General features: G+C 39.9%; 1 pseudogene; it reads right to left on the bottom strand.

The window, feature by feature from the left end:
- Positions 1-2182: 2182 nt before the first annotated feature.
- LOC143651226 (thyroid transcription factor 1-associated protein 26 pseudogene) lies at positions 2183-2901 on the bottom strand (annotated as a pseudogene).
- Between the last annotated feature and the right edge of the window lie 6015 nt (positions 2902-8916).

Here is an 8916-nt window from a genome sequence, read left to right as displayed (position 1 = left end):
ATATCATATCTGATTTTCCTTCTTTCTACACTTTACTCCTTACCTCTCTCTTCTGTCTTTTCGTATCTGACTCTAGTGCTCCCTTTAGTATTTCTTGCAGAGCTGGTCTCTCGGTCACAAATTCTCTCAGTGACTTTTTGTCTATAAATGTTTTAATTTCTCCCTCATTTTTGAAGGACAATTTTGCTGGATATAGGAGTCTTGGTTGGCAGTTTTTCTCTTTTAGTAATTTAAATATATCATCCCACTGTCTTCTAGCTTCCATGGTTTCTGCTGAGAAATCTACACATAGTCTTATTGGGTTTCCCTTGTATGTGACAGATTGTTTTTCTCTTGCTGCTTTCAAGATCCTCTCTTTCTCTTTGACCTCTGACATTCTAACTAGTAAGTGTCTTGGAGAACGCCTATTTGGGTCTATTCTCTTTGGGGTGCGCTGCACTTCTTGGATCTGCAAATTTAGGTCTTTCATAAGAGTTGGGAAATTTTCAGTGATAATTTCTTCCATTAGTTTTTCTCCTCCTTTTCCCTTCTCTTCTCCTTCTGGGCCACCCACAACACGTATATTTGTGCGCTTCATATTGTCATTCAGTTCCCTGATCCCCTGCTCAAGTTTTTCCATTCTTTTCCCTATAGTTTCTGTTTCTTTTTGGAATTCAGATGTTCCATCCTCCAGTTCACTAATTGTAGCTTCTGTCTCTTTAGATCTACCATTGTAGGTATCCATTGTTTTTTCCATTTTTTCTTCTTTGTCCTTCACTCTTATAAGTTCTGTGATTTGTTTTTTCAGATTTTCTATTTCTTCTTTTTGTTCAGCCCATGTCTTCTTCATGTCCTCCCTCAATTTATTGATTTGGTTTTTGAAGAGTTTTTCCATTTCTGTTCGTATATTCAGCATTAGTTGTCTCAGCTCCTGTATCTCATTTGAACTATTGGTTTGTTCCTTTGACTGGGCCATATCTTCAATTTTCCGAGCGTCATCCATTATTTTCTGCTGGTGTCTGGGCATTTGATCAGATTTCCCTGGGTGTGGGACCCAGCTGGTTGAAAGCTTTTTCTGTGAAATCTCTGGGCTCTGTTTTTCTTTTCCTGCCCAGTAGGTGGCGCTCGTGGTGCTCGTCTGTCTGCACGGCAGTCGGCCCAGGAAACCGCGTGTGGAGGCTGGGGTCGCTGGCCGCCGCGGCTTGGGAGAGTGCCGGTCCTAATTGCCCAGCTGGCCCGAAACGCCAAGCGTGACGGGAGGGCCCCGCTATCCAACGTTCCCAGTCAGACCTGGGAGCCACGTGCGTGGAGGGGACCCCAGTCGCCAGCCGCCCCGGCCGGGAAAATGCGCGCCCCTTGGGTATCTCACCACAGCAGATTCTCCCTGCCCGTTCAGCCGTTCCAGAATGGGGTACGCTGTCTTTTTGGTCTCTGTCGTGACTCCGGGAGCTGTTTCGTATTGTTTCTGTTTCTTTAGTTGCTTTTCTGGAGGAGGAACTAAGACCTGCGCATCTTACTAAGCCGCCATCTTCTCCGGAAGTCACATCAACCTTTCTTCAGAGGCAAATAAGAAAGAAATTATATTATGTAGAGCTTATATAGAAAAATTTCTTTTATAAGAACAAATATATTTGTGACATTTTAGTTTACTTAGCAATTGAATTTATGTTGAGAAAATTATTCAATTATTAGGAGGCTACTGGGGACTGAATCATGCTCCCACAAATGGTACATTTAGGTCCTAACCCCTGGTTTGGTGCATGCGAACCATTTGTAAATAGGGCCTTTGAAGATGTTATTAGTTAAGGTATGCCCAAACTGAATGAAAGCGAACCTTACTTCAGTATTGCTGAAGTTCTTATATGTAAAGGAAATTCTAGACAGAAAGAGAAGCCACAGGGAGTTGCCAAAAGTTGGAATTTAATGGAACTCAGAAGAGAAAGAAGATGCCACCATGTGCACTGCCACATGATGGAAAAGCCAAGGAGCCCCAGAGTTTGCTGGCCAGCCAGAAGATGCCAACTCTGGGAAGAAGCAAGTCTTCTAGCTTCTGAAACTGTGAGCCAATTAATTCCTGTTGTTAAGCCAACCTGTGTGAGGTATCTGCTTTAGCAGCTAGGAAACTAAAAACCAATGCATTAAATCAAAGGAACCTAAGAGACAGACAGCAGATATTTTAACCCTTGATTAAGGACAAAATGTCTTATTTAATTTTTTCTTGTATTTTTTGAAGAAGATACTCCATTTGTAAATTCAAATTTGGTTGACCATTTTTAGTCTTTTTGCTCAATATTTTGAACATTTCCATTTTCTTCTTTTTTGTAGAGCCTGTGAGCTTCTCCTCTCTCTTGTTTTCTTCTCTCAAGTTGTTTCTTAGCAGCATGCTTAGCTTGTACCTGTTCATACTGTTCTTGTGCTTTTTGATTTGATGTTTTCTTTTTATTTTTCTTTGAAGTAGCAATGGAATTTACTGTTTTGGTACTTTGGCTGTCTGGTAGAGGCTGGTCAATGTTACATTGTTCTTCAGATAAAGCCAGATCAATGCTACATTGTCCTGGCAAGGGTTGGTCAACTTGTTTTTCAGAGGAAGTTTGGTCAACTTTTTGAAGTTGCTTTCTAAGTCTTTCCAAATAGAGATGTTTCAGATGATCAGGATATTGATCTGTGAACTGGGATTCTTGTGAGGTTTGAACATTTTTTGTCTTCCACAGTAACTTCTTGTAATTTTGCTGAATCTTCAGTTTTCTTCAAAAATCAAAGTCTTGTCTCTCATGGACACTCCCAGCATGGACCTTCAGATGGTTAGGATGCCTCTTCTTCTGTTTCACGTTCTTATTTCTGAACCCAAACCAGAGAAACTCCTTTGTAGCGTGACCCAAAACTCCCAGCTTCCCACTTTGCTGCCGGCCTCACTGGTGCCATTAAAGACCACTCACTTTCCCAGAAACCACAACCATCGCTGTCCCAATTTTTCGGTTCTTGATTTCTTGTTTCTTGCCCTGCCTGCATGGTACCCCCCCTTTCCCCCCTTAGAATGGTCTACTTAGGTATTATAGACCCCAGTCAGATTTTCCCAGACCAAGCTGGCCTCCTCTCAGGAGGAAAGTGTGACCTGCATCAGTTTTCCCTGAGGGTGAGACCCAGCAGATTGAAAGACTTTCCTGTGAAGTCTCTGAATTCCTTGAGGGAGGGATTCCACCTAAGCTGGGCCCCACCCCTCTCCTGGGGAAAGCACAGGCTCCAGATAAACTCTCAAACTAGCTTAATTCTCTCTGTGCCTGGGGTGGTTGGGGCCTGTGAAGCCCTGCAGCTGTATCCAAAGAGCAGTCAAGCTGTAGAAACACTGCCACAAAAAAGAAAAGAAAAAAAGTCCTTTTCAGAGTGGGACCCCCATTCCTCGGGCTTGCCAATCAAGAGCTTAAGTTGGTACATTGCTCTGTGTAACTCCATGCTTTATGTGCCCCCTCCTTTCTTTCAGATCCCAGACCCTTTCAAGTATTTTGTGCTGTCTGAGCCAATAAACCTGTTTTTTTTTTTCTTTTTCCATCAGCCCTGCCCCCTCTTCATGGGGGCAAAATGCAACAATCTAGGCTTTTACTTGAGGTTCATCTGAACTGGGGGCCTATTTTTAGTATTCAGAATTTGTTAATTAATTCCACAATCGGAGCTTGGTAGAGTTCAGCCCCTGCTATTAGTAGAGTCTCTTTTCTTTTCCCTCTGGGAACCAGCCTGTGGGGGAGGGTGCCGGCCACTGCAACTTGGGGAACTCATGGTTCTGGGTGGGCTTGCAGCCAGTCCAGCTTGTCCAGACTGCAGTAGGCTGTGTGTCCAGTCACTGACGTGGCTCCAGCAGTTGTTCTGTACTGTTACTGGCTATTTACTAGCTGCTCTGGAGGATGAACTAAATCCTGCACCTCATTAATCTGCCACATTGGCTCCTACTACTAGAGCTCTCACATAGTCTGTTAATCCTAGCCCAGTCCTGTGGGTGCAGCCATGTTCTTTTAATCCTGATCCAGTATTGTAGGGTGGGACCTCTTGATAAGGTTGTTTCCATGGAGATGTGGCACACCCAATTGTGGGTGTGGCCTTTTTTTTTTTCATGGGCAGGCACCAGGAATTGAACCCGGGTCTCTGGCATGGAAGGCAGGAACTCTGCCTGCTGAGTCACCATGACATGCCCTTGGTGTGGTCTTTTGATTAGAGGGAGTTGTGACCCTGCCCGTTTAAGGTAGATCTCAATAAGTTTACTGGAGTCCTTTAGAAGAGACATTTTGGAGAAAACTCAGACACAGACCTTTTCAGATGCTTTGAGGCAGACAGAAGTGACCTCAGAGAAGAGGTCACTGGAACCAGGAGCTGAAAGCAATGACACCCTGGAGCAAAGGACCAGCAGATGTCAACTACATGCCTTCACATGTGACAGATATTGGCCTTTCTTCAGTGTCAAGGTATCTTTCTCTGGATGCCTTAGTCTGGGCATTTTTATGACCTTATAACTGCAAACTTGTAACTTAATAAAGCCCCTTTATGAAAGCTGATCCATTTCTGAAATATAGCATTCCAGCATCTTTAGCAAACTAAACAGGTACTGTATGCAGAATGGAGGAAAGGATGGAACACAAATAATGTATATTGAGTATACCATCATAAGATAATTGAAGGAAATGGATTCTGGAATTGGCAGAGAAGAAAGGGAAAAATTAACTGATTTAAGACTTAGAATCTATAGGCTTTTGTTGTGAGGGAAGGATGAATCAAGGAAGAGTTCCAAATTTCTTACTTAAGCAGATGAATGGATTTCATTTACTGAATAATGAATAATGGAAGAGGACAAGGTTTTGGAAGAAGTACACTGAAATGTTGTTGATCAGCACATAGCATGCACAATCAGGCATTTAGATTACAAAAGTCTTAGGATATAAATTATAAATATGCAAATACAGATTTTCATCAAAATCACACTTATGATGGCTTGATCCCTAAGTCTTATTTTTTAAGTTTTGTATGATTTTTATGGTCTTTTACAGTCCTATTCTTGGTCATTTCAGATCTTTTCTGAATCTAAATTTTTTCCATTGAATTGTCACCACCCCATTTGGATTCTTATATATCCAACCACTCTCTACCCTACAGCTGCTAATCTTCTCTACATTGATCCAAGTTCAAAAAATGAATTTAAAAATGAGAAAACTAGTCTGAAGGAAGAGGAATGTCTTATTGTGAGCTATTCTTGCCAATGTTTCTCAGGGACATCTATTTTACAGTAATGAAACAAGGTTGAACTGAATGTCTGTAAATGTTTTTCAGTCTTCATAAAAGATACAGCTAAAAAATAAGGATAGGAAAGCCTAGAAAAAAGAGTGGCAAAAGGTGTACCATGTAAATACTAACCAAAGGAAAGATAGTATAGTTGTATTCATGTGAGAAACAATGAAATTTTAAGGGAAGAAATTTTTACTAAAGTTAAATAGGGTCACAACCTTAGTGAGAGACTATAAACACTTCTGTCTCAGTGTTAGATCAAGCAGACAAAAAAATGAGCAACGGACTTTATTGGAGATGAGGTGCCAAGATAGCAGCTTAGCAAGGTGCGGGATTTAGTTCATCCTCCAGAACAGCTACTAAATAACCAGGAACAGTGCAGAACAACTGCTGGGGCCATGTCAGTGACCAGACACACAATGTACCTCAGTCTGGACCAGCTGGACTGGCTGTGAGCCCCTCCAGAACTGGAGAGACTGCTGAAGTTAAAAGTACTGCATCATCTTATTCTGGTAGGACCTGCAGGCAGACAAGCACCACATACTGGGCAGGATAAGAAAAACAGAGTCCAGAGACTTCACAGGGAAGTCTTTCAACCTGCTGGGTCTCACTGTCAGGGAAAACTGATGCAGGTGACTCTTTCCTCCTGACAGGAGGCCAGTTTGGTCTGGGAAAATCTGGCTGGGGTCTATAATACCTAAGTAGATCCTCTTAAGGGTTGGGGGGGAAAGGCACCATATAGGCAGGGCAAGAAACAAGAAAGCAAGAATTGAAAAATTCTGATCTGTTAAACAAAACCCAAGCTAGTGGTCCAGAATAAGCTGAACTGAATGTCAAAGAAAAGACAGATAACAAAATCATCCAGCAAGAAAATCCTAGGTAAAAGAAGTGAAAACAATCTCCAGAATAAACTAATTAGGGTAATTAAATGCCTAGATGCCAGCAAAAAATAACAAATCACACTAGGAAAATTGGAGATATGGCCCAGTCAAGGGAACAAACCAACAATTCAAATGAGACACAGGAGCTGAAACAATTAATTCAGAATGTTCAAACACACATGTAAAACCTCATCAAAAATCAAATCAATGAATTGAGGGAGGATATAAAGAAGGCAAGGAATGAACAAAAAGAAGAAATTGAAAGTCTGAAAAAACAAATCGCAGAACTTATGGGAATGAAGGGCACAGTAGAAGAGATGAAAAAAACAATGGAAATCTACATTGTTAGATTTCAAGAGGCAGAAGATAGGATTAGTGAACTGGAGGACAGAACATCTGAAATCCGATAAGCAAAAGAAAATACAGGGAAAAGAATGTAAAAATATGAGCAGGGACTCAGGGAATTGAATGACAATATGAAGTGCATGAACATATGTGTTGTGGGTGTCCCAGAAGGAGAAGAGAAGGGAAAAGGAGGAGAAAAACTAATGGAGGAAATTATCCCTGAAAATTTCCCAACTCATAAGAAAGACTTAAAATTGCAGATCCAAGAAGTGCAGCATACCCCAAACAGAATAGATCCAAATAGATGTACTCCAAGACACTTACTAATCAGAATGTCAGAGGTCAAAGAGAAAGAGAGAATCTTGGAAGCAGCAAGAGAAAAGCAGTCCATCACATTTAAGGGAAGCCCAATAAGACTATGCACAGATTTCTCAGCAGAAACCATGGAGGTGAGAAGAGAGTGGAAAGATATGTTTAAATTACTAAAAGAGAAAAACTGCCAATCAAAAATTCTTTATATCCAGCAAAATTTTCCTTCAAGAATGAGGGAGAAATTAAAATATTTTCAGGCAAAAAAATCACTGAGAGAATTTGTGACCAAGAAATGGCTCTGCAAGAAATACTGAAGGAAGCACTAGAAGCAGATAGGAAAAGACAGGAGAGAGAGAGAGAGGTGTGGAGAAGAGTGTAGAAATGAAGACTATCAGTAAAGGTAAAAGGAAGAAAAATTAGATATGACATATAAAATCCAAAAGGCAAAATGGTAGAAGAAAGTACTACCCGTACAGTAATAACACTAAATGTTACTGGTTTAAATTCCCCAATCAAAAGACATAGATTAGCAGAATGGATTAAAAAAAAAGACCCATTTATATGCTGTCTGCAGGAAACACATCTTAAATCCAATGTTTATCCTTGGATTGGGAAAATATATTTCATGCAAATAATCAGAAAAGAGCAGGAGTAGCTATACTAATATCCAGCAAATTAGACTTCAAATGTAAAACAATTAAAAGAGACAAAGAAGGACACTATGTATTAATAAAAGGAACAATTCAACAAGAGGATATAACAATCATAATTATTTATGCACTGAGCCAGAGTGCTCCAAAATACATGAGGCAAACACTGAAAAGAGAAATAGACACATCTACCATAATTGTTAGAAACTTCAATTCCCCACTCTCATCAATGGACAGAACATCTAGACAGAGGATCAATAAAGAAATAGAGATTTGAATAATGCAATAAATGAGCTAGACTTGACAGACATTTATAGAACCTTACACCCCACAACAGCAAGATACACCTTTTTCTTAAGTGCTCATGGATCATTCTCAAGGGTAGTCCATATGCTGGGTCACAAAGCAAGTCTCAATAAATTTAAAAAGATTGAAATCATACAAAACACTTTCTCAGATTATAAAGGAATGAAGTTGGAAATCAATAATAGGCAGAGTGCCAGAAAATTCACAAATATGTGGAGGCTCAACAACACACTCTTAAACAACCAGTGGGTCAACGAAGAAATTACAAGAGAAATCAGTAAATATCTTGAGGCAAGTGAAAATGAAAACACAACATATCAAAACTTGTGGGATGCAGCAAAGGCAGTACTAGGAGGGAAGTTTATTGCCCTAAATGCCTATATCCAAAAAGAAGAAAGGGCAAAAATCAAGGAATTAACTGTCCACTTGGAACAGCTAGACAAAGAACAGCAAACTAACCCCAAAGCAAGCAAAAGGAAAGAAATAATGAAGATTAGAGCAGAAATAAATGAAATTGAGAACATGAAAACAATTGAGAAAATCAACAAAACCAAAATTTGGTTCTATTAGAAAATCAATAAGATTGATGGACCCATAGCGAGGTTGACAAAAAGAAGAAGAGAGAAGATGCAAATAAATAAGATCAGAAATGGAAGAGGAGACACAACCACTGACCCTGCAGAAATAAAGGAAGTAATGAGAGGATACTATGAACAACTTTATGCTAATAAATATGACAATGTAGATGAAATGGACAACTCCCTAGAAAGGCATGAACAAACAACATTGACTCTAGAAGAAATAGACAACTTCAACAAATCAATCACAAGTAAAGAAATTGAATCAGTCATTAAGAAGCTCCCCCCAAAGAAAAGTCCATGAACAGATGGCTTCACATGTGAATTCTACCAAACATTCTGGAAAGAAATAGTACCAGTCCTGCTCAAACTCTTCAAAAAAATTGAAGAGGATGGAAAGCTACCTAACTCATTCTACAAAGCAAACATCACCCTCATACCACAGACAAATAAAGATATTACAAAAAAAGAAAACTACAGACCAATCTCTCTAATGAATATAGATGCAAAAATCCTCAACAAAATTCTAGCAAATCAAATCCAGCATTACATTGAAAGGATTATACACCATGACCAAGAATTCATCCCAGGTATGCAAGG

The sequence above is a fragment of the Tamandua tetradactyla genome, chromosome 12 (genome assembly GCF_023851605.1).
Source record: "Tamandua tetradactyla isolate mTamTet1 chromosome 12, mTamTet1.pri, whole genome shotgun sequence".
NCBI lineage: Eukaryota > Metazoa > Chordata > Mammalia > Pilosa > Myrmecophagidae > Tamandua > Tamandua tetradactyla.
The sequence above is the reverse complement of the archived record's forward strand: the minus strand, read 5'-3'. Positions and strand labels throughout refer to the sequence as shown.